This window comes from Callospermophilus lateralis, chromosome 5 (assembly GCF_048772815.1).
Source record: "Callospermophilus lateralis isolate mCalLat2 chromosome 5, mCalLat2.hap1, whole genome shotgun sequence".
NCBI classification, from domain to species: Eukaryota; Metazoa; Chordata; class Mammalia; order Rodentia; family Sciuridae; genus Callospermophilus; species Callospermophilus lateralis.
The window spans coordinates 10,108,118-10,134,371 of NC_135309.1; the positions used below are offsets into that span (position 1 = coordinate 10,108,118).

A 26,254-nucleotide genomic window follows, 5' to 3' on the forward strand; every position below is an offset into this window, starting at 1 on the left:
ATGGGGAGCGGCAATGACAGCTCCCTCCAGGCGTTCATCCTGGTGGGCTTCTCTGACCGGCCTCGACTGGAGAGGGTCCTGTTTGCCTCTGTCTTGGTCTTCTATGTCCTGGCACTGGTGGGCAATGCTGCCATTGTCCTCTTGTCCCTCGCGGATGCCAGGCTCCACACGCCCATGTACTTCTTCCTTGGGAACCTGTCCTTCCTGGACCTCTGCTTCACCACCAGCATTGTGCCTCAGCTGCTGTGGAACCTCTGGGGCCCAGACAAGACCATCAGCTACCACGGCTGTGTGGCCCAGCTCTATGTCTACATGGTGCTGGGCTCCACCGAGTGCGTCCTCCTGGCTGTCATGTCCTACGACCGCCACGTGGCCGTCTGCCGGCCCCTGCACTACATGGTGCTCATGCACCCCCGCCTCTGCCTGCAGCTGGTCGCTGTGGCCTGGGGCTGCGGCTTTCTGAACGCCTTCGTCATGTGTCCTCAGACCATGCGGCTCTCGCGCTGTGGGCGCCACAGGGTGGACCACTTTCTCTGTGAGATGCCGGCTCTCATTGCCATGTCCTGTGAGGACACCATGCTGGTGGAAGCCTGTGCCTTTGCCCTGGGGGTGGCGCTTCTGCTGGTGCCCCTGTCCCTGATCCTCGTCTCGTACGGCACGATCGCAGCCGCAGTGCTGAGGATCAGGTCGACTGCGGGGCGCAGGAAGGCCTTCAGCACCTGCTCCTCCCACCTGCTGGTGGTCTCTCTATTCTACGGGACCATCATCTACATGTACCTGCAGCCGGCCAACAGCTACTCGCAGGACCAGGGCAAGTTCCTCACGCTCTTCTACACGGTGGTCACACCCAGCGCCAACCCCCTCATCTATACCCTGAGGAACAAGGATGTAAAGGGGGCAGTGGCCAGGCTCCTGGGCTGGGAGAAGGGGTCTGGGGAAGCTTAAGTGAGCAGCACTTGCATCTGGCTGCTAAGTGCAGTGTCCCTTCCACATCCTCAGGCCAGTGGTGTTCTGTGGAGGCGGGCTGGGGCGGATCTGGGAATCTTCACATATACATCATGAGATATCTCAAATTCACACTTAAGTCTCAAGTACAAACGTGACATCCATCTGTGTTTCCTGTGTGTACATACACATAGCCTCAAAGTCTCTGTGTAGGCTTTCAGATCACCTGTGTCACCACAGGCTTGCAGGTCCCGGGTGGGGTTTCCATGGTGGGGTGCTGATAGTGCTGAGGAGGTTTTGGGTTTTGGAGCACTGGGACACGGGGAGCTCAGATTGGGGTGCCTGATCCATGCGGAGGACTTGCTGGAGCCATTCCTAGTCACCTGAGCCACCAAGTGAGGCAGACAACACAGTGGCTCAGGGTTCCGGTGTGGCTCGCCCTGCCGGGTCTGGACCAGCTGTCAGCTCTAGGAGCTCTGCTCCACAATGGCAGGGGACTTGTCACCTGCCCTGTCCCACAAGCACCAGGCAGTTTGCAACTACATCCTAGTTGTCAAGAGAGACAGTGAGCAGCGTTTCTCAGCACCCCTGTGCCCATGACTGTGGTGGCATTTCCAATGGGCATCTGGGGATGCTGGGAGGACAGCCTCTGCCCAGGCTGTCCTCATGAGCCGGGAGTAGCCTTTTAGGTGCATCTTCTGGAAGGGAGGACTGGGGGTCGTGGCCCCTCTCCTTGGCTGTTCTCACAGCAGAGTGCTCCCAGGAGGGCTGAGCAGCCAAGGACCTAGAAGGAGCCCGGCAGATGGTCTTCATTCAAGGGGACTGATGATCTTGGTCTCCTGGGGAGGTTCCTGGCCAACCTCAGACATGGTGCTGTTGGCGATCTTACAAGGTCAGTGCAGCAGGATGTCACTAAGAGCAGCGCCGCAGCAGCAGGTGCCTCAGAGCCTGAGGATGTGACTTCCCGGCTCCGCAGCCCCGGAGTGCAAGACCACGGCTGGGCAGGCGTCTGTTAAAGGCTCCCCCCAGTCTCTGGTGACAGACAGACCTGGGAGTTGTCGTGTTGGGGATAGTCAAAGTCGGCTCCTCTCTTTCCCAAGCCTTCTTCCCATGTCCTGAACCATGACCACCCTCGGGGGATGGGAGTGACCAGAGAGCCTCAGCCCACCCTGTTCCTCGCTCAGCAGCGTCCCTCCGGTGACTGTTCCAGGTGAACGGATGGTCCCTTTCATAGACTAGCCTTATTCTAAGTCCTGGCTTTAGTTTAACCCTGGAGGGGTACAAAACCCAGGAGCAGAGGGAGATGGGTTCACACTGAGAGCCACCTGACCCCCAACCAGGCTCAGTGGCTTTAACCTATAATGACTCCGCTGGGCTCCTTGGCTGGAAACCGCTGATCCCACCCTTGCGAGGAATGATCCGTGGATGAATCGCCTGGAGAAGGGGCCTGGAGAGTGCCCGTGGGGACACTTACTCTGGGAAGATGCTGTGCCAGTGCACAGGGGCAACTCCATGCCTCTGGGTGAGATGGAGCTGAGGGGCTGGGAATCTCAGCGGCATGGCTGCCAGTCAGTGAACAGCAGCACTTGGGACCCCTCCTCTTAAGTCAGTGGAGCTGAGAGTGTGGCCGCAGGTGTGCCCTTCCAGATGGCCTGGTGTGGGATTCCGTTTGTCCTTGGCTTAGAGTAGATACCAGCAAGGGAAGGAAACCCTTATCTCAGGCTCAGGGCAGATTCTGCTGCAGAGCTTACTGAGACCCTCTCTGAAGCTGTGGGTGACGGAATTGTCTAGACTGTCTCCTGGCCGCACAGGGAGGAGGCTCTGTGCTTGCTGGCATTCCTTGTGACACAGGGATAAATGCAGCCGGTGTCACAGAATGGCGTTGTGAAGGACCCACAGCCACACTGCTGTGCTCAGTGGGTGGACTCCTCATCTGGCTCCTCCTTGGATCTGTTTGGTTTTGGTTGGTTTGGCTTAAGGGACCCTGCCTAAGAAGCATCTCAGAAGCACCACCGCAAGTGTGTTCTTTGTGGAAGTTTATGTGGGAGTGAGTTGTCACTTACACACTACTCTCTGTTCCTTTGGATACACGCCCAGGAGCAGAACTGCTGGATCACAGGGGCTGCCGTTCTCTGCTGTGGTTGTGCTCACAGCGCCCAAGGGTTCCCTTTTCTTTGCACCCTGCTGACATTTATTACTTTTTGTCTTTTTGATAATGACCATTCTAACAAGCATGAGGTGACATCTCATCTCGTGGTCTTAACTTGCGTTGCCCTGATTGTCAGTGGTTCTGAAGTTTTTGTGTACATGTTGGGCATTTGAATGCTCCTTGTTAGAAATATCTATTTTGAGAAATACCTATTTAGATCCTCCTCTCATTTTTGAATGAAATTACTTGTTTCCTTCCTGTTGAGCTTTTTGGGTTCCGTGTGTGTCTGGGATTCTGATCCCTGTCAGGTGTGGCTTGCAGGTGCATGCTCTCATTCTGTCCTCCTCTGCTGTTGATTGGGTCCTTTGCTGTGCAGAAGCTCGTCAGTTTGATGGAATTCTGTTCATTTCCACATTTTTTGCCTGTGCTTTTGGGGTTCTATCCAAAAAGTCATTGTCATAGAGCTTTTAATCTGTTTTCTGCCAGCTATTCTCCACTTTCGGGTCTCACATTTAATATCTCTAATCTGTTTCCTAAATTATGAAATTAAGAAAACATCTGACACACACCTCTGCATCTGGGTGTGAGAAACCAAGGTAGGGATGACGTAGGAGGCCACGGTCCATTTCTATTGGTGGAGGCACTGTGTCCAGATTTGGCCAGGCAGAGTGGGCTAGGCTTCCTTGAGCTCAGGGCCAGGTACAGAGTAGGCTAGGGTTCCCTGGGCTCAAGGCCAGGTGCACAGTGGGCTAGAGTTCTCTGGGGCTCAGAGCCAGGTGTAGAGTGGGCTGGGGTTCCCTGAGCTCAGGGCCAGGCAAAGAATGGGCTAGGGTTCCCTGGGCTCAGAGCCAGGCACAGAGTGGGCTAGGGTTCCCTGGTCTCAGGGCCAGGTGTAGAGTGGGCTAGGGCTCCCTGGGGCTCAGGGCCAGGTGCAGAGTGGGCTAGGGTTCCCTGGGCTCAGGGCCAGGTTCAGAGAGGGCTAGGGTTCCCTGAGCTCAGGGCCAGGTATAGAGTGGGCTAGGGTTCTCTGGATCTCATAGCTAAGTACAGAGTAGGGTAAGGTTTCCTGGGGCTCAGGGCAAGGTGCAGAGTGGGCTAGGGTTCCCTGGGGCTCAGGCCAGGTGCAGAGTGGGCTAGGGTTCCCTGGGGCTCAGGGCCAGGTGCAGAGTGGGCTAGGGTTCCCTGGGCTCAGGGCCAGGTACAACCTTGGGTAAGATTCCCTTAGGCTCAGGGCCCTGGGTTGGTGTGTCTGTGCCTATCAGTGTGTTTTACCTGTTTCCTGGAGCTCTTTTGCTTCCATAGATCAGTCTCTGAAGATTAAAACTCATGCAAACGTTCCCTCCAGCCTGCGGATACAAATCTGTGGAAACTGGTCTTGTGACTTGATTTTTAATAATAAAATTTAGCAATGTTATTATGAAGACAAGGTCTCCCCCGGGGCCTGCAAGTCTAGCTTCTACCTCTGCTACATTAGCTCGCAGCTCATGCATACTCTGACATATCTGGAATTTCCTTCAGGTTGTGGTGACCTGTCACTCTGGTGCCTGTCTCTGTCTCTTCACATCAGACACATGCAATTGACCCAGGCTGCTCAGCCATGTTCCCACCAAGAGCTTGTGCTCTGAACTTTTGGGACCTTTCACAGGGAAGTGAGTGTTTCTCGCCTCTGAGCAGGACTTTCCACCTTCCTGTCATGAATTTGCTTTGGGGAAAGGGGAAAAAATGGAATTTCAAGTGTATGGTGTAGTGCAGGTCTGAGGGCTCTGGACTTGTGCTGTTGCCAAGGAGGAAGGCTAGGATTCCAGGTCACAGGTAGACCTGCAGAGATGAACTCATGCTCCATCCCAAATAGCCAGGAACTTAAGTGACCAGCCCCTTGTAGGTGCAGCCAGTGCAGGATCTCCCATCTCTTGAGCTAGAGCTTGGTATGAGGGCGCACACTTAACAGAGCTTTGCAAAATACATTGATTTTACCTCGGAAGCAGAACACAGAAGTCAAACTCAGGTATTGTAAGAGCTCACTTTTATACTGCTGTACTGATTTATCACAAATACTTACCAGTGACACTACATCCCCTGTTCCTGCAGGGGATAGAAAAATTCATGATTAATGACAACATTCACACATTTGTCATTTGCACTTAATTGATTTTCCTTCACTCAGCAAGTGTAAGGACTGTGGAGATGGATGAGAAGATAGTGGGAAAATCCAGTGGCGCCCATGCTGGCCTGCCGTGGAGGGGCAGCTGGGCCCATCTCTTGGTTCTGAGGTATGGTGTCCTGTTGGAGACACATCTGTTGGATCTTGAGGACTGAGAGTGTTAGAAAGCAGAAGAGCATGAGGAAGGCGGTGCAGGGCAGAGGGAGACGGCAGTGGGTGCATTTGCCCAGGGTTCAGCATGGAGGCATGCCTCCACCAGTGTTAAGCTGACTGGTTTGGTTTGGCCCCTCACAGAGAGAAAATGAGTGGGCCTAGGACAAGCCTGGCATCAATAGGATACATTTAAGTCAGGTCACTTGCTACAGCTTACAGTGTGCCCTGGAGGAGAAGGGGAGGAAAAGCCTTTTAAAACGTCTCTCCTAGTGTCCCATGGTCACACAATAGTGGAGTACATTGACATAATTGCGGCTGCATGCAATGTCACCTGCTCCATTTCAGTCTTCTGTGCTTCCTCTTTCTTCCCTCTCCTCATTTCCCTTCCCCTAAGCTCTTCCTTCCATTTATTGTCTACCTTAGTGCTTTACAGCTGGACACAGGTGCAATGCACTGTGGAGTGTACATGGTGTGCAGAGCATGGGCTGGTCATCTCCTGCCTTGGTTCCTCCCTCCTGGCCCCCTTCCTCTGCTCCACTGACCTCCCCTCTACTTCCAGAGGATCTGCCCCCGCTTTTCTTCCATTATTCTGCTCTAGCTTCCACATATGAGAGAAAATAAGAAAAAAGCCTTTTAATAATTCAGGAAGAACTTATGCAAGTTTAATTAGTGAAACAGGAGAGTAATGGGGACTAGGAATTGGGTTTGGGAGACAGATGTTAAAGCAGTGGGATGGTGAGGCTTGGGACGTGGTTGGGCATGGAAAGCGAAGTTCCAGAGTTCCGGTCCTGGTTGCTTCTCTGGGCCTGGAGGGAACACGTTGTTAGTTGGTAATTAGCAGTTTTCTCTCAAATAAATGGGAAGAATCAAAAGAATCATTATGTTAGAACTAATCATTATGTTAGAACAAATGCTGTGAAAATAATGACCTCAGATCCATCCTGTTGAGACAAAGCCCCTGGCACTGGGAGCTCATTACCCTCTTGGCACAGAAGCCTGCGGGGGAATGGAGCCATTAAGAAGTCCACTGTGTGTCTGGGTGGGGCCTCTGAGGAGTGTCTCCTGTGCCCCATTGGACTGCGGGAGGCCTCCAGGACCCTAGGGATCCCCAGGCGTCTGTGTAAAATCTGCACAGGAAGGCAGCCTGCAGGAAGTCCCAGAGCCCTGTCTTCCCTCACTTGGCCTTGGAACACAGTTACACCAATGGCAGAGAGCGTTTCCTGGCCCTGGGGAGCAAGGCCATCCGGGGCCCTTCAGGTTAAGGAGCTCCTGGTGGAGACTCCCAGGCTCAGACGCCTCAGACACGCGTCGTCCTCATCCCCGAGGGAGAAATGAATTTCAAATTTAAATTTTTCTGCTACAGAATCTTCCAAATAAGTGCAGAGTCCATGTGTATGTACAGACCTAAGAAAAAAATACAGGGAAAGCAACACTTTCTTTGAGTTGATTTATATTTTAAGATTTGTCCTGAAGTAAAATTGTAAAAATGTTGGTGTGCAGTTCTATTAATTTTGTAGACACATAGACTTATATAATGACCATCAAGATCAGGGTGTCCATCCTGAGGGCTCCCTGGTACCCTTTCTGTCTACACTCTGCCCCAGCCCTAAACTCTGAATCCTGAATCCGTGTTCATCACTATCATTTTTTCTTGGGGACAGCGCAGCATACGTGTCATCTTGAAGGACCCTTATGAAGGCCACGGCTGACTTTAAAGTTGCCCCTTCAAAGTCAGCAGGCTGCACGGGCCGCCCATTCTGATGGCTGTGCTGGCCGCTCAGGTTTAGTTTGTGCTGAGCAGAATTCCTTTGCATGGGTGGCCTCCGTGTGCCTGTTTCGCTAGTTGAAGGGCATTTGGGCTGTGCACGGTCTTGGGTAATGATAAGTAGAGCTGCTATAAACTCTTAAATACAAGTTTCCTTGGGAACGTATAGGGGCCCTCAGAAGCTGCCAAGTCCTTTCACTTGGCAGCGGGTGCATCCCACCAATGGTTCGTGGCCGCCCTGCCGCCAGCTGGCCTTAGCTGCGCACACAGGAGGTGTGCAGGCCCAGTGCAGGCCCCCTGCAGGCCGCGCCACGCCAACGTCCTCGTGGTGATGACTCAGGGCCCCTTTCCATGTGGATTTGTCACCACTACGTCCTTTTCTATAAGGTGACCGTTTCCAGTGTTTACTCATTTTTAACGATTTGCTTCTGTTTTCCCTGTAGAGTCGGCACAATCTTCAGCAAGTCAGGACAGAGTCGATGGGTGGACAGTGGCCTGCGGATGTCTCACCCCAGGTTTCCACAGGGTCTCTTGTGCTCTCCATGGTAACTTTCAGCAGCACTTGCAATCTGAATGACGTTCCCTGGCCAGCCTCTCCGCCGCCTGTTGGCTTATGGTGTGCTAAGAAATCTGCTCCTACCCAGCCTGTAAGTGTTTTTCTTCTGTTTTCTATTAAACTCCTATGATTTTACATTGCATGTCAATCGTCTGTGACCCGGTTTGGGTTGATCTTGTAGAAGGGATGAGGTTCAAGTGAGGGTTTTTGATAGCATGTGGAGGTCCACTCGTTCCAGCAATTTGTCTTTCTTACTGCTAATGCTTAATTCTTGTGAGTTTTTTTTCTTTTTAGAAATCATGTTACAGATGCTCCGATACAAATTTTTGTTTTGAATTTTTTCAACATAGTTCTTAATGACTTAAAAAACTTTATTCATTCACATCAAACATGAACTAAATTCATAAGAATTTTGTCTCAAATAATGGGATTTTCATTCCTCAAGAGAATTCATGAATGAAAAGGAGCTTACAGCAGGGTCTGGGGTTTGGTGTGATTTTTATTTCCAAAAGTAGGCGAGACAGAAGCTTACCTTGTCCACAGTGAAAACTCCTGAATGCTGTGCTCAGAAGCCAGTCCACACCCACAGAGATCATCCCCATGCTTCTCTGTTCTGAGGTTGGGAAGGGGGCATACTGGGTTAATTTGATTGCAATGCTGTATAAACAGGGGCCTTTATTCAGGAAGTGCTTCTTGAATCTTAAATATACAAGAACAGCAAAAAAATGGGATAAATGGGTGGCAAAGGGACTCAGAGGAGACTCAAAGGGACTCCAAGAGGAGGGTGGGTGTGCCTGGTTGACCGTAGAGGACATGCTGAGGAGCAGAGACCACAGCTGCATGGAGGAGCAGGTGGTGACCACCTTGTCACTTGGTGAAGGCTGACCCCAGTCCCTTAGCAGGGACACAGTTGTAGGAGACCAGGATCAGGAGAGACCCAGGACAGTGTGTCCAGGCAGGATGGGCTGATGGCAGCCAGCACCTCACATACAACATGTGATGCGTCAGTGACAGCAATGACCGTGTAGCCCCAGGGACGTGGTCGGTGGGGACAACATCAGGTGGAACTGGTGGTCCCATTGAGCCAGGCTTAGGCTGCCATCTGCAAGAATAGCTATGGATGCATCATGACCCATGATGGAGCAGCTTGCAGCTGGCTGTAAAGAGTATGCTCCACGAACAGAGGGGCATGCATCCACGGCCTCGTGGGCATGAAGGAGATGGGCTGCTCACTCCAGTTGTGATGGTCTTTCCTGGGCTCAGAGGCTGACCAGCAGCCAGGGAAAGATGCTGGGTATAGCAGAAGCTGAGGACGGACAGGGTGCTGAGGAGGAAGAATGTGGGCGTGTGGAGTTAAGAGGTCACCAGGAACAGGAAGATGACTCACTAATCCACCTCTCCTGCCTAGTGCCTCAAATCTGTAGGAAGGTGTCGAGTTGGGACTTTGTCTGCAATGGGGTGTGGCTATAGCTTTCCATCTGCAGCACTGGGGTCCATATAACTCTAGAGACCTCTGCAAAATAGAGCTTTTAAAAGATCTGTATTGGTATTTCCAGAACTAAAGTGTCATAAAAAACCCAGCTTCTTTTCAGACTCTGCCAGTGATGAGCCCCTTTCTGCTTCCTGATGAAATCTAGACTGAGGGGCACAGCAGCTTTGGTTAGCGGGACCAGCACCCTCACCCCTACCTCACACTCTGTGCCTCAGTGCTGTCCTTGCTCCGAGCTGCAGAGCTGGACAGGGACCAGGCACAGTGCGTTGCCAGCTACTCACTAACCGTGTGACCAGGAGAATGACAGCTGGGACTTGACCATGCATCCCTGGTCCTGACCCAGTCATCTTGACCACACTGCATCCCGTGTCAACAGAGGGTAGCTTGAGGGAGAAGCTAGGATCATTGTGTGGGTGTCATTTTTCAATAAGTTTGCTTCTGATCTGCCTCAACTCTGTAAGAGTGAGCCAAGTATTCTCATTATCAAATAGACATGAACCAAATATTTGGGCAGTGAGCATGAACCTCCCCTAGGATTAACAAAAAGGTATGTCTTCCATGTCAACAATTAAAAGCTGGGTCTGAGGACTCAGTTTCTTACCATACACTCATTTTGGTGTGACAGGCACCTGGATGCCAGAGTGGCTAGGATACCAGGACAGAGGTCTGCATGTGTGTCCCTGTGGCTTCCCACAGCTCTGCTGTCCATGGGCAAGATGTGTCCATGTGTGGTCTAATGAGAAAGGGTTGTGGATCCTAAACTCAGAAAAGGAGCCATATGTGATGAATAATGAGACCTAGAGTTTAACAAATAAACACAACTTGGAAGCAACAGATAAATTCCAGGGCTGACATAGCAGGGTCTGTCCTGAACACACTGTGTCTGCAGGTCTCATCGTGAGAACAGGTACCTACATGACATTGAAGGCAGCTGCACAGGGACTGGGACATGGCAGCAGGATGCCAGGGGCTATACCCTCCAGGCACGCAGGATGCATCACCTGAGTTCACTGATGCTCAGTCCAGGGCTGGGGCCTGGCGTTTAGACAGACGAGGTCATACCCATGCCAGGGTCACATTGATGGTTTGTGTGGAACCAGGGAGAGCGAGCAGGAGAGGAGGAACTCTGACATGCACTTACAGAAATGTGCAGGGAGACCCGGATCCCTCGGGGTGTGAGGGTTCCTCTTGCAGGTGGCCAACAGCTGTTCTTGGAGGCAGTGGCCTTCAGTACACCTGGAGTCACCTGATACTCGCCACCCAGCCCTCCCTCCTCTGCCATTCTTGCCGTGGGCCTCGTGCCACTGATCAACACCAGCCACTCATTCTATTTACCCGCAGCTGCCAGGCCTTGCTGAGGGTGTGCCCCAGCCTGACCCTGCCCAGTCAACTGAGAAGACCACGTCCACTGACAGTGGTGGACCCTGGGGACCTTGTGATGCCAGAGTCCTTTACAGTTTCTACTCCCTTTTGTGACTGATGGACACTTCAGCACTCGTGTCTAGCCTTACTGTGGTGCCAGGGCCATGTGGCTCCGCCCGCAAACGGCAGTGCCTACTAACAGCCTGCCAAAGGCTCAGCGGTCATCATCTCCCACACCCTCACCATCTCCCTGGCCCTCCGCTGCCTAGTCTAATGACCTGACCTCCATCTGGCTCGGAGTCCGATACACTGGCTCTGTGGGCTTGGCTGTGGTACATTTCACACGTGCCAATGGGGCAGAAAATGGGGAGGAAGGCTACCTTGGGTCAGAGACTCTTGTGAGCTCAGGGGCAGGACAGTGATGGTAAGGAAGGGGAACTAGAGCTCTCCATAGGGGCCCTGGTTTCCCAAGGCACCCATTACAGCAGCCCAAGGGGCCCAAGCAAGGTGACCTGTGTGTGAGGCACAGAGCATGGGCAGTGGAGCTGGTGGGGCTACGGGTAAATGGCTCAGCTGTAAGAGAAGGGAAGCTGACATACGGCCCGACATGGGAAAGCCTTGGAATGTGCAAAATGAGAGAATCCAGACAGGAAACCCACAGATTTGTTGGTTCCCTTAACATGGAACTTCGAACCGAGGTTTGCTGCTTGCAGTAATAAAAGGGTCTGGAACAACGTAGCACTGAGGGTTGTACACTATTTTGAATTGACCTACTGCTACACTTTAAAATGTCTGCATCTGTGGTGTATATTATCACAATACAAATAAACTCACACTAGCAAGAAATATGCTGCCTCATTAGCAGGGGTAGACAAATAATAAAATGACTAATAAAGAAAAAGAGTCTACTACAGCCTCTGCCAAAATCAGTGTAAGAGACAACTATGTCAGACTCCCCCCAACACCCCTCATGTCCCCACGTGCAGACTCATTCCTGGCTCTGCAAGCAATGCTCCAGTGCGGGCAGTCAAAAACAAACCCCAGTGTTCATAAAAGAAGCACACCTGTGCCCTCACTGCAGAGAGTGTAATTTTCCACAGGGAATAGTCCCCAAGTGTCCCTCCTGCACTCCACTCCTGTACTCCCTGGTACACCCCTGCAGCAGCCTCCTCTCCTCTTGAAAGCTCCAGGAATGAGCAGCAGGCTCAGGACATGCAGGGCTGTGCATCAGTTTGTCCCTGTGGTCCCCTGCATTTCCCCTCTGGAGCATGGTGGGCCGATCTCCCTCCATGGGCTATTCTCTTCTCAGCATAGCTGGGGTGTGTTTTCAGTTCCAAGGCATGTGATCTAGACTTAAGAAGGTGTCTTGGACGTGCGCTGGGCAGAATCGGGCATGCTGCCCCGCTGAACTGGCTTCCCAGAGCTGGGATGATGAGGCCCCAGGGCTGATCTGCCCCTCCTGATCCCACATGCTCTGAATGCATGGGCATTACCAGTTCCCAAGGTTGTCTCCCTTCCTCCATGTCCCCTGCAGGAAGCAGAAGGTGGCTGCTGGCTCACCCTCCTAAGTGATCTTGGGTTTGCTCCTCCCTCGTGGGGGACAAGGGGACTGGGTCCCAGGCTTTCTGGTAAGTCCAGTGCAGGATGAGGGACACAGATCACTGAAATGCTCTGCCCTCCTCCACCATGGCCAGGGTGTTTAGCGGTCGTCCACACACTGGGGGCACATGGAGCTGCATGGTGAGCTCAGGTCAATGTGGACTCGTGGCTCTTCTCAGGGTCACTGGGCCACCACTCTCTGATGACATGGCATGGAGGAGGGAAGCTGGCGAGGTGCAGAGTGAGGGTGCTGACTGTGTCACTGGGGACTGGAGCTGAACGTGGCAGCGGGGTTCATTGTGACAGGATCGTACCTGTGTGGGACAGAACTGGCTGTCTTCAGTGCCAGTGCCCCTTGCTCCCTCACCTTCCCCCTGCCCTGCTGGTCTTCCTCCACTGACTCAGGGTTTCTGAGTGGACTGTGTGTGCCTCAGCTGGGTCCCTGGCTGTGCTCAGGGTGCACAGAGCATCCCTGGGCCAACTCCAGGATGCAGCTGCTCCCCTCCCCCCAGCCCCTTCCTTGCTCCTCCAGCTCCCTGTTTCCATGGGTGGCCCCTCCCCTTCTGTCTCCCTTCTTCCACACAGGAGAGAACATGGGGACCTCCACTCTGTGCCTGGCTTATTTCTGCAGGAGGACATCTTCAGTGTTGAGGTGAGAGTGTGGTTGTCACCTTGGGAGGGGCCACCTTTTCCTCTGCTGGGGCTGTGGCCTTTGGGCTAGCTCCAGGGTCACCAGGAGCTCAGGCTGTGGATGCCTCTGGACGTTGCTGGAAACAGCCCAGAGCATTAGGAGGGTTGCTGGGCCTCCAAGAGTCGACCAGACTGTCCCATCACAGGCACCCCTTGGCGTCCATCTCTTGGTGACATTTCTGCGTTTGCCAGGGTGTCAGCTATGAGTCAGCATTGTTTCTCTCTTTCCACAGGGGGGACACTTCTTCCCACAAGTGATAGGGCAGGTGTCAAACCAGCCTTCTGCTTTTCAGGTCAGCTGTGGGGCCTCCTTGGTATGTGTGCATTCCCTATTATATTTGTGGTAATTGGAAATGTAATCTCACTTTTGAAAACTGAACTCTATGCTTAATTAAACTAATATTGGATGTTTTTCTTCAATATATTTGAATCATGCTGCTGTACTCAACAAAAAACAGCAAACACAGAAGTTTCTGCACTGTAGGTTCTTTTGATGTTCAATGGTTTTTCCTGTTTCTCAATGTGACTAATTATCAAAATATGCCACCAGTTCTGTGTCACAGTAGACAGAAAACAGTTCCCTAAAAATCCAGAATATTGGAGCTATGTTCTCCTTTCTCTGATGCCAAAAGGGGAAAACTGAGAACTGGGCAGTTTCTCCTGATCATACTGGTGTGTCAACTTGGGGGAAAAGCTGATCTGTTTTTCTTTACCATTTAGTGAGGCTGTTCTTGGTTTTGCCCTCTATCTCCAGTTCTTATTAGTTTTACTACAACTATTTGGCTGGGTATTGAGGCTGTTTATATACATTTATGTGTGGTTGTGGGAAAGAGAAATCATTTGTATAGCTGTTTTTGTGGAGTCTAAACTCCCTTCATCCACTTGGGAGATCTTGTTATTAGAAGTGGAAATGTTCCATTGATAAATGAGTAATTGTGAAATTAAGTGTAGATATGTTAAAAGTAAAATTCAATGGTAACTTTAGAAAAAGTAATTCTTGGAGTTATGCAGGAAGAGAAAAACACAAAAGTGAGATTCACAAATGAATGGAAGACTTGGGATATGGCTTAGGGTAGAGCATCTTCTGGATTAGATCAGAATATCATCAATCAATCAATCAATCAATAAAATAAAAAAATTAAAAACTGATTTTAATTTAGTGTTTGCAGACCCTCCTTTTGAAAGACATTGTATCTAAGTGGAATAATGGAGAATAATCTTTGTTCTTCCTTAACTGTATTTTTCAATCTTTACATAATGATCATATGTAAAACTTTGAATATTTTAAAAATTACATATGTAACACCAACAATGCTAAAAAAAGTATTAAGTAATGAATTCATAAAAATTTAATCTACAGTCACCATGAAAATTTCTTCCTGATTTATTAGATAAACTGAGTATTAATTTTCTCATTCTTAATGATAACACAGGGCTGGGTTGTTTTTCAGTGTTAGAGAATTTTTATAGCACGGATGAGGCACTATTTGTGATACTCAGCACCACATATAAATAAATAAATAAATAAATAAAGGTTTATCAACAATTAATAATAATATTTTTTAAAAGATAACAGAATAAGTTTCAAGGGCAGATATGCAAAGTACTTATTAATACTGAAATGGTGAATTCAATAACAAAACCTGAGGGAAAATTCAGAAATTATTCTTATTTCATAAACTGAATTGTACAGAAAGTCTGTAGAAGAATGATGTGGTGCATATGAAGTGTGTTGTGCATACAAAAGAAAAAACATACATGCAGGTCACCACTCAAGTTTCACAGCATTAGAGGAACATTGGATCAACAAATCAAGACTAAATCCAGAATGTAGCTTGTTCTGGCAAATAAAGTGTTTCTGTTGTTGTTTTGTCCTCAGGCTTCATATGTGCTATACATGTACTCTACCACTGAGCCTCACCCCCTTACCCTGAAAATATAGTTTTATTGGAATGCCATCAGGCATTCAATTATTATATATTGCAGATTTTAGGCTATGACCACAGAGAACTTCTGGTCCACAAAGCCTAAAGTCTTCATGATGTGCTTCTCTAAAGAAATATTTGCAAATTCCATTGGTATTAGTTTTAATATCACCAAATATATTGACATATTGGTGGAACAGGGATCTCTATGTGCAATCTACCAGCAGCATTCAGGTTAGTTTGAGAGTCAAATATTTGAGCATTTATCCACTGGTTATGAAAATTAAAATCTAATTATAAACTGAAGAAAAATCTATAGAACTACTACTGAAATACACCATTCAAAAATCAAAATCAAAGATATCATGAATAGCCCAGAAATGCTCAGGAACCATCCCAGATTATAAAAAAAAAAAAAAAAAAAAAAAAAAAAAAAAACAGAAGAAACAAGACCACTGGACACAGTGAATAACTGATATAAAAATTTCCCAAAATTGGATTTATTTTGGTTCAAAGACAATTGTTAAAATAACTGTCAAATTTTGAATAAGATTTGTAGAGTAGATATTTACAATATAGTTTACTTATTTTGATCATTGCACCATAGTTACAGAGATAATTTCTCATTTTTAGATAATGTGAGATTTTTTAAAATTACAAATAAAAAGACATTGTGTGCATCTTGCAAATGGTTCAGAGATAAAAACTGTTATGTACATAGACTTATCTAGAAATGAAGAATAACATTTGGGGAATGTTTGTTATGAATTCCTTTCACTGCTGTCTTAAATCTTCTATAAATCTGAGATTATCAAAATATAACATTTCTGAAAGAAAAATAAATTTTTAAAATATTAACAAGTAACAGCAAACACAATAAAATAAATCATGAATCTGTATAGGTATAATAAATGAACAAATTTAGTGGTGAATGATACACATTTATATTTATATTAATATTTATAGTCTCAAACTATCTTCACACAAATAATAATTACAAAGTAAAATCCTGCAAATACCACATTAATGACCAATATTAACATCAGCAGTAATGAGGATATTATAGGTCACATGATGTGATTCAAAGTGAAAATCATAGAATTGATTTCTGTGGTACTCTTGCAAAAACATGTAATCTAGCTCCAAGCATAAGGAAACCAGAGAATCCATTTTAAGCACATTCTACAAGCTTTCCCCCTGAAAAATTCAAGATCATGAAGGTTAAGAAAAGACTAAGGAATATTTAATTCAGAAGGCATCTATAAAATAAAACAATTAAGTTCATTTCATGTCTTTCAAGGAAATATTTTTTTATAAAGAACAATATTAGGCTACTAGAAAAACATGAAAATAATCTGAGGATTAAGTGGTCCAAGGCATTATGATAGAATGTATAAGTGTTGATTTGAGAAACAGCATTTGCTTAATGTGTTTTGTTTTGTTTTGTTTTGTTTTGCTTTGCTTTTTTTCTTTATACAATCTTGGAAAATACTAGTGAAGTTGCAGGTTCTAATGCAAAGTACTTTTTCCCACTGAAGCATTTTAAAATGAATTGTTAACATATGCCATCTTTCATGATAGGTTTAGTATTTCCTACAAGTCAGAACATGCTAGATAACAATATAACCTTCATAATGAAACTGATACAATTAACAACTATGCAGTTACCTGTGAATATTTGAAAAATATACTCATAATAAATGAATGTTGAATTGTAGTTATCTAGCATGTTCTGACTTGTACAAAATACTAAAAATATCATAAATGATAGCATATGTAAGCAATTCAATTTAAAATGCTTCAGCAGACAAAAGTACTTTTTATTAGAACCTGTAAATTTACTATTATTTCCCAAGATTGTATAAACAAAGAGAAAAAAAAATAAAGATAAAACACTAAGCAAATATTCTTATTAGAAAAATTATTAAGTCAGTGCCTGAAATATAAATTTAAAGATGGCAGTATAATAATTGCAATACATTAATCCATTAGTGAATATAGTAACCAGCATGTAAAAATAATGTTGCCTAATTCTCTGGACCCATATTCAGTGATATAATATAAATAATCCATCATTAATGTGATATTTAGATCTACCAAATTAGCGTTGACTTGGTTGCTGAATTGAGCTTAAATGCTAACATTTAGATAGTCTGAAAACACATCTAATAAAAACTGGTTTGCACTTGCACTTCAAATTTTCTTACAGATTTAAATAATTTTCATATTTTGATAATTTCATTATATATATGGTACACACATCCATTTCAATAAAGTATTTACATCATACATTTCATTAATAATTTAAATATTATATTAACAGTCTGAAAAACACAATATTAGCTTTCATATTTTTTTTCTTAAAATCTCTGTATATCCTTATGTGGTTTCCAAAAGTAAATCTTGTCTTGTCTTATTAGTTATTCTTAAGGCAGAAGCTCCCATGGTCAGGATTCAAATTCTGCAACAAGAGAAAAAGAATTATATTTTTTCTCAAACATTTTATAAGTATAAATCAGTGAAGAAGTTTAGAACTTTTCATTGTTTATAAGAAGAAAAAAAGATATTTCCACAATACAAAATCACTATGGAATGCAGTACGCCCATATTTTCATACACAGTTGTCATTATGACTGAGTATCAGAGCTTTGGGTTTTCCACCCCTTATGCATAAATTTGACAACCATATGCTAGGGTATTCTGGCAAGAATTGGGATGACAACATGGAGATGATAATGGACACCTCTCAACAGTCATATACAATAGCTTCAAAAGCAGACAATCAGGCAATTTCCATACAGAGTCATTGGCATTAGGACAAGGATAAAACAGGATACTACTGGAACACTTAGAAGGGACTTCTGTCCCAAATTTGTGTCAGTGTTTGTTTGAGGTCCTTCAATGGAAGTGATACATGAGTTAACACCTGAAGTAGAAGGAGAAATTGTGAGAGAAAAGGAAGAGGTGCATGCAGACACCGAGATGAGAAAGAACACTTGTGGAATCACAGTGGTCCAGTGTCACTAGAATCTACAGCAAAGTGCCAATAAAGCAAGTGAGATGAGATAGCCTTAGTAACCTGACAAAAATCCAGTTGTTTGGATATTTTAATTTTTGGCTAAGAAATTTCATACTTTTCTTGAGGCAAATGTAAACTAATGATAGAGTCATGACAGGGTATTTTAAATGTGTGACTGTTACTAAGTCAGTCTGGGATTTTGGCCATAAACCACAGAAAATGGGTGAAGCCATTTTTTCCCACAAAAGAATGTCAGTGTATAGGCTGACAGTTTCATAGTGGGGCAGAAGGGGGACAAAAAGCAGTTTCACACTTAAGGTCTTTAATTTGTTGATATTCAGAATTGAAAAAAATACATAGCTCTTTAATTGTAATTGATTTCAGAAGTTATGACCAGCAGTTTTAAAACATTTGGCTCATTATAGATGTGCACTTGATGAGTTATGTGGTAAATACTTCCAACTCTTATATAAATATCACCATGTAGAGTGTTCTTTGTATAAAACTCTTCTCTTACTAATTCCCCAAATAGGGTCTAAAATATATTACTGAACATAGTAAGTATGTTGTAGTGATAACAATAAGGTGGTGTCTAATGCCTTTACACATTTGATGTGAAAACGAATGATTTTGACTGACAGAATTCCCATTCCTGTCTTTATGTTCTATTTTTAAAGAAAATTATTTTAAACAAAAATTTTTACTGGTGCATTTAACTGTATATAATAGAGTTATTGATTATGACATATTCACAGATGCACATAAAATAATTTGATCACTCTTCCTCTCTAGTAGTTTTTTTCTCTCCTTCTCCCTTCACCTTTGAAGGCATTTTGCAGTGATTACGGAGACATATCTTTGAAATGTGATGAAAGAGTTTAAAAAACTCTTTTATTCAGGCTAGCATGATATGGCAAACTAATGTTCCACAAGGAAATGTAGAACTATTACATTAAGTTTTAAATAAACTAGCTTATGCATAAGTAAAAAAGAAACATCACTTTCTCCCAGAAATACATTGGAAAAAGAGTTGCCTCCCAAATCCCCTTTGCATTGTGTCCACATTCATACACGATTTATCATTGTTTTGTAAATGGTAAATTATCTCATTTTTTTCTGGTAAGAACTGATAAGAACAACTTATACTTGCATCCTGCATAATAACTAACTTTCATTCTCTTTTTGTAAATAGTCATCCAATTTCATGATTCTGAAGCACTTCAAACCTGATTCTCTCATTTTTTTCAGAAAGATATTCATGTAAGCTAAGAAACTGAAAAAAAAACGTATATCAGCTATTAAATTAAATTGTAATTTATATGTTAAAATTATTTCTTTCTGTCATAACTATTTAACTTCAGAATTGTTTTATAAAGCTTAGATTTGTTCTCCTGTGATTTTTTAGGTCAAAATGCCAAATAAAAGAATAAGGTTGAGGCCACATTTAACATAGATATGCATGGCCTTACTATGTGTTAAGAAGTTCATCAAAACACCATTGAAGCAGGGTGTGAGGGCACATGCCTGTAATCACAGTGCCTTAAGAGGCTGAGACAGCACAGTCTTGAGCTCAAAGCAAGCTTCAGCAACCGTGACACCTAAGCAACTCACTGAGACCCTGTCTCTAAATAAAACATGAATAGGTTTGGGGATGTGGCTCAGTGGTCAAGTGTCCCTGAGTACAATCCCTGGTACAAAGAAACAAACAACCAAAAAAATAAATAAATAAAACCATGGAAGCTCTAAACCAAGCTGCAATGAAAGCAAGATGGCATCTTTTATTTGTTCATTTTCAAGCAGATATTTCATTATTGTAATCATACCTCTGATTTAAAAAAAATGTCAAATATTATAGAAATATCTTCAAATGGGTTCAAAATAGCTGGACATTGTTTTTCTTATTGGCTCTTAAAAATATAGCTCATCATTTTTGGACTAATATTTGACTCGCTCAAATGAAGTCTTAGTATGAAGGAAATCACCTGGTTGTACTAAAGGGCTCCTGTTATACAATGCAACTCTAACCCTAACCTAACCCTAACCCTAACCCAACCCAAGCCAGGGAGTTGGGGACAGCACTCAGTGTGGAATAGTGAAATGAATCTAATCAATTTTTTTTTTTTGTGAATCCATATGAAAATATCACAGTGAATTTCACCTTCATGTATATTCATAATGGATAATTCAAAAAGAATTATGCATTATGAATATACATGAGACTGCCCATTCATCTGTCATTCACAGGCCCCAACACTGATCATCAGAATATTTTTAACCACTTTGCAGGTTATACTTCCCATCATCACAAGTATGACAATGTAGAGAGGAAAAACTATATAGAACATTTTGTCTCTAGATACCATGTAAGGATAATATTTAAAAATTAAAATAAAAATCAGTGAATCTGTCAGGTGTCAGAATGTGCCCAGAGTGTAGTTATAGCAACACTGGACACTTAAGGTTTCAGTTATAATCTTTCAAAAATTGTGAAACTTGTTCATGTTTCCATGTAGAAGCAGTTTTATCACAATATAACTATGTGAATCACAAAACTTCAAAAATACTTAACTAAAAGTCTAATAGACCAGATTACATATAGGAGAACACGAAGGGAAGAAAGCTTAATAGTTTACCTTCAGATGTAAAATGCAAAGGTGAGTGAAAGATAAACTTCCTAGACTAATATTTCAAGAGGAGAGATCCAACATGGCGGCGGGCAGAGAGGCTGCACTTTCAATACACCCCCAGTGATGGGGTCATAAAGTCGCAAGGATAACGCTTGCATTCTACCAACTGAGAATTTCCTAGCAAAATTCCACTGAAGAGAGACCAGTCGGGAGCTACTAGGATTTTTTTGAAGCATCTGTGTGACCTGGTCGAGCAAAACCCTACCACGAGACGCCGAGTTCCAGATCCACCAGCCACAGTCCACGCGCCGCGGGTGCAGCTGCAGATCCTTCCACCCACCCGCAGCCAAAGTGACTGGGTCCTGCTAGACTCCGAGACGCAGCTTGGCAGGAAGAAGTCTTTAGCCAAGCCTTCACGAGCCAGGAGCTGAGGCCAACCGGGCCGGACCAGTCCCACCCCTCCCTTTGGACACTCTGGCAAGGAGCCTGGGGCCCGCCTTAGCAGAGGTGACGTCATCAGTGTTCGGCCAGCGGAATTCCTTCCCAGCAGAATCCACTTTAACAGGTGCGTGACTCCCCATTCTGATACAAGCAGCCAGGAAACTTCATTGACTTCTCAGGGGTCGTGTCCGTAGGGAAGCAGAGGGGATCCCCGACCCCCAGCCCCCCATATCACCAGCGGTGACTCCCAAGGTCTTAACCACCAGTTTACCACAGCACTGGGGCTTAAAAGGGACATGCGGTGGGGCTGCAAGTGTAACTAGATCTCTGGGGAATCACTTCTGGGGAACAGGACCTGGCTGGCAGGCTGACAGGAGGAAGGGGGTTAAGGGCTGGAGAAGTGAAATGGCTCTGGACTGACAAGTCTGAGAGACTCCCAGGAGATGCCTTACATAGCTAGCTCTCGGCAGGTAGAGAGCAGAAGCTCCGCTTGGAGGGCACAGCTCCGCCTACTGGAAGAGAAGAAGGTGGATCTCTAAGACTTTAATTTTTTGTTGTTGCTGTTGTCGATATTTTTTTCTCTCCTTCTTCTCTCTCTGTTCCTTTCTCCCCTTCTCCTTCTCTCTTTCTATCCCATTTCAAGTTTTATTGTTCTTTTCATTCCCCTCTAATCTATCTCTCTCTCTATCCTTTTTTCTTTTTAACAGCACCTTCATTCCCCTACTCCCCAACTTTCATCCCAAGCATTACATCTTCCATTTTGTGTAATTGTCTAAATGCAAATAGGTGAATGTCTCGAGGCTGTCTATAAGACTCCTAAATACCTAGCTACTACAAACACCCTGATCCAATTGCCTGGTAGTATCCACCTTCAGTGGAGCAATCTTCTAAAGAAGCCAAGACATACTAACCGTCGTACCACCAGAGCACCTAACCTAAACATATAGTCCTAAGAACAAACAACAAATCACTATATGCATACAGAACCTAGAAGCCTTATATGAATTGAATGAATCAGCTTTAAAGTACAACAAAGTCCAACATTTCTAGGCATAATCTCCCACCACAAAAGAGACACAACAGAGATATACAAAGCCAAAACAAATGTATAGGAGAAAGCAGTTACAAAGCAGTCAAAGAGAGCTGGAAAGCAACGTGAACAATATGAAAAAAACAAGGGAAAAAAGGGTTACAAACAATGCAGGACAACCTAAATATACAGGAGGACCTAGAAGAATCAGAAACATGGACAGGGAAAGAAATCAAGGCACACCTAACTCAGATGGAACAGAATATTAGAGAAGACATGAGACAGCAAATCCAAGCATTGAAAGTATATTTTGAAAAGAAACTAACCACACATATTCAATCCACAAAGAACGAGCTTTAACAGGAGATAGAGGTGTTAAAAAAAAATCAAGCTGTAATCCTAGAAATGCAAGAAACTATAAATCAGATTAAAAGCGCTAATGAGAATATTACAAACAGACTAGATCAAGTAGAAGTCAGAACATCAGATAATGAAGACAAAGTTTATCAACTTGAAAAGAATATAGTCAACACAGAAAAGATGCTGAAATCTCACGAGCAAAATATCCAAGAGATATAGGATCTCATCAAAAGACCAAACTTGAGAGTCATTGGGATAAAAGAAGGCACACAGGTTCAGTCAAAAGGAATGGATAGCTTATTAAATGAAATAATACTAGAAAACTTCCCAGAGATGAAAGATGGAATGGATTGCCCAAATCCTGGAAGCCTACAGGACCCCAAACATCCAAAACCATAATAGACCAACTCCAAGACACATAATTATGAAGATAGCTAACATACAGGACAAGGAGAGAATACTAAAAGCTACGAGAGAAAGGAGGCAGATTACATTTAGGGGTAAACCAATTAGGTTAACGACTGATTTTTTATCACAGACTTTGAAAGCGAGAAGATCCTGGAACAACGTATTTCAAACACTGAAAAATAATGGATTCCAACCAAGAATACTGTATCCAGCAAAACTAAGCTTCAGATTTGACAATGAAATTAAAATATTTCACGATAAACAAAAGCTAAAAGAATTCGCAGCCAGAAAACCAGCACTGCAAAGCATTTTGAGCAAAATATTACAAGAAGAGGAATTGAAAAATAGCACCTAAAACTAACAGTGGGAGGTATCTCAGTAAAGGGGGAGAAAAATAACCAAAGAGGGAAAACTACCCAATCTAAAATAAATAAATAAATAAACATGACTGGAAGTACAAACCATATTTCAATTGTAACCTTAAATGTTAATGGCTTAAATTCACCAATCAAGAGACATAGGCTAGTAACCTGGATTAAAAAAACAAATCCAACAATATGCTGCCTTCAGGAGACTCATATGATAGGAAAAGACATACACAGACTGAAGGTGAAAGGTTGGGAAAAATCATACCACTCACATGGCCCTCGGAAGCAAGCAGGAGTGGCCATACTCATATCGAATAAAGTCAACTTCAAACCTAAGGTAATCAAAAGAGATAAAGAAGGACACTATATACTGTCAAAAGGAACCATCCACCATCAAGACATATCAATTATCAATTTGTATGCACCAAACAATTGTGCTGCAACGTTCATAAAACAAACTCTCCTCAAGTTCAAGAGTCAAATAGACCACAACACAATAATTATGGGGGACTTCAACACACCGCTCTCGCCATTGGACAGATCCTCTAGACAAAAGCTGAACAAAGAAACTATAAAACTCAATAACACAATCAATAACCTAGACTTAACCAACATATATAGAATATATCAACCATCATCAAGTGGATACACATTCTTCTCAGCAGCACATGGATCCTACTCAAAGATAGACCATATATTATGCCATAGGGCGACTCTCAGTAAATATAAAGGTGTGGAGATAATACCATGCACCATATCTGACCATAATGGAATGAAACTGGAAATCAATGATAAAAGAAGGAAGGAAAAATCCTGCATCACCTGGAAATTGAACAATATGTTACTGAATGATCAATGGGTTACAGAAGATATAAAGAAGGAAATCAAAAAATTCCTAGAGATAAACGACAATACAGACACAACATACCGGAATCTATGGGACACAATGAAAGCAGTTTTAAGAGGGAAATTCATTTCCTGGAGTTCATTCCTCAAAAAAAGAAAAAAACAACAAATAAATGAACTCACACTACATCTTAAAACCTTAGAAAAGGAAGAGCAAAACAACAGCAAATATAGCAGAAGACAAGAAATAATTAAAATCAGAGTGGAAATCAATGAAATTGAAACAAAAAAAAAGCATTGAAAAAATTGATAAAACTAAAAGTTGGTTCTTTGAAAAAATAAATAAGATCGACAGACCCCTTAGCCATGCTAACAAAGAGAAGAAGAGAGAGAACTCAAATTACGAACATACGGGATGAAAAAGGCAATGTCACAACAGACACTACAGAAATACAGAAGATAATTAAAACGTATTTTGAAACCCTATATTCCAATAAAATAGAAGATAGTGAAGATATCGATAAATTTCTTAAGTCATATGATCTGCCCAGATTGAGTCAGGAAGACACACACAATTTAAACAGACCAATAACAAAAGAAGAAATTGAAGAGGCCATCAAAAGACTACCAACTAAGAAAAGCCCTGGACCGGATGGGTATACAGCAGAGTTTTATAAAACCTTCAAAGAAGAATTAATACCAATACTTTTCAAGCTATTTCAAGAAATAGAAAAAGAAGGAGCTCTTCCAAATTCATTCTATGAGGCCAACATAACCCTGATCCCAAAACCAGACAAAGACACTTCAAAGAAAGAAAACTACAGACCAATATCTCTAATGAACTTAGATGCAAAAATTCTCAATAAAATCATGGTGAATCGAATACAAAAACATCAAAAAAATTGTGCACCATGATCAAGTAGGATTCATCCCTGGGATGCAAGGCTGGTTCAATATATGGAAATCAATAAATGTTATTCACCACATCAATGGACTTAAAGATAAGAACCATATGATCATCTCGATAGATGCAGAAAAAGCATTTGACAAAGTACAGCATCCCTTTATGTTCAAAACACTAGAAAAACTAGGGATAACAGGAACTTACCTCAACATTGTAAAAGCTATATATGCTAAGCCTCAGGCTAGCATCATTCTAAATGGAGAAAAACTGAAGGCATTCCCTCTAAAATCTGGAACAAGACAGGGATGCCCTCTCTCACCACTTCTTTACAATTTAGTTCTTGAAATACTAGCCAGAGCAATTAGACAGACAAAAGAAATTAAAGGCATAAAAATAGGAAAAGAAGAACTTAAATTATCGCTATTTGTGGATGACATGATAATATAATTAACAGACCCAAAAGGGTCTACAAAGAAACTGCTAGAGTTAATAAATGAATTCAGCAAAGTGGCAGGATATAAAATCAACACGCAAAAATCAAAGGCATTCCTGTATATCAGCAACAAAACTTCTGAAATGAAAATGAGGAAAACCACTCCATTCACAATATCCTCAAAAAAATAAAATACTTGGGAATCAACCTAACAAAAGAGGTGAAAGATTTATACAATAAAAACTACAGAACCCTAAAGAGAGAGATAGAAGAAGATCTTAGAAGATGAAAAAATATACCCTGTTCATGGATAGGCAGAACTAACATCATCAAAATGGCGATATTACCCAAAGTTCTCTACAGGTTTAATGCGATGCAAATCAAAATCCCAATGGCATTTCTGGTAGAAATAGATAAAGCAATCATGAAATTCATATGGAATAACAAAAGACCCAGAATAGCAAAAGCAATTCTAAGCAGGAAGTGTGAATCTGGAGGTATAGCAATACCAGAGTTCAAACTGTACTTCAAAGCAATGGTAACAAAAACAGCATGGTACTGGTACCAAAACAGGCAGGTGGATCAATGGTACAGAATAGAGGACACAGAAACCAATCCACAAAATTACAACTTTCTTATATTTGATAAAGGGGCTAAAAACATGCAATGGAGGAAGGATAGCATCTTCAACAAATGGTGCTGGGAAAATTGGAAATCCGTATTCAACAAAATGAAACTGAATCCCTTTCTCTTGCCATGCACAAAAGTTAACTCAAAGTGGATCAAAAAGCTTGATATCAAATCAGAGACCCTGCACCTGATAGAAGAAAAAGTTGGCTCCGATCTACATATTGTGGGGTCAGGCTACAAATTTTTTAATAGGACACCCATAGCCCAAGAGTTAATAACAAGAATAAACAAATGAGACTTACTTAAACTAAAAAGATTTTCTCAGCAAGAGAAACAATAAGAGAAGTAAATAGGGAGCCTATATCCTGGGAACAAATCTTTACTCCTCACA

General features: G+C 43.7%; 1 pseudogene; it reads left to right on the top strand.

The window, feature by feature from the left end:
* Positions 1-945, top strand: LOC143390363 (putative olfactory receptor 2W6 pseudogene; annotated as a pseudogene).
* The last annotated feature ends 25,309 nt before the right edge of the window (positions 946-26,254 follow it).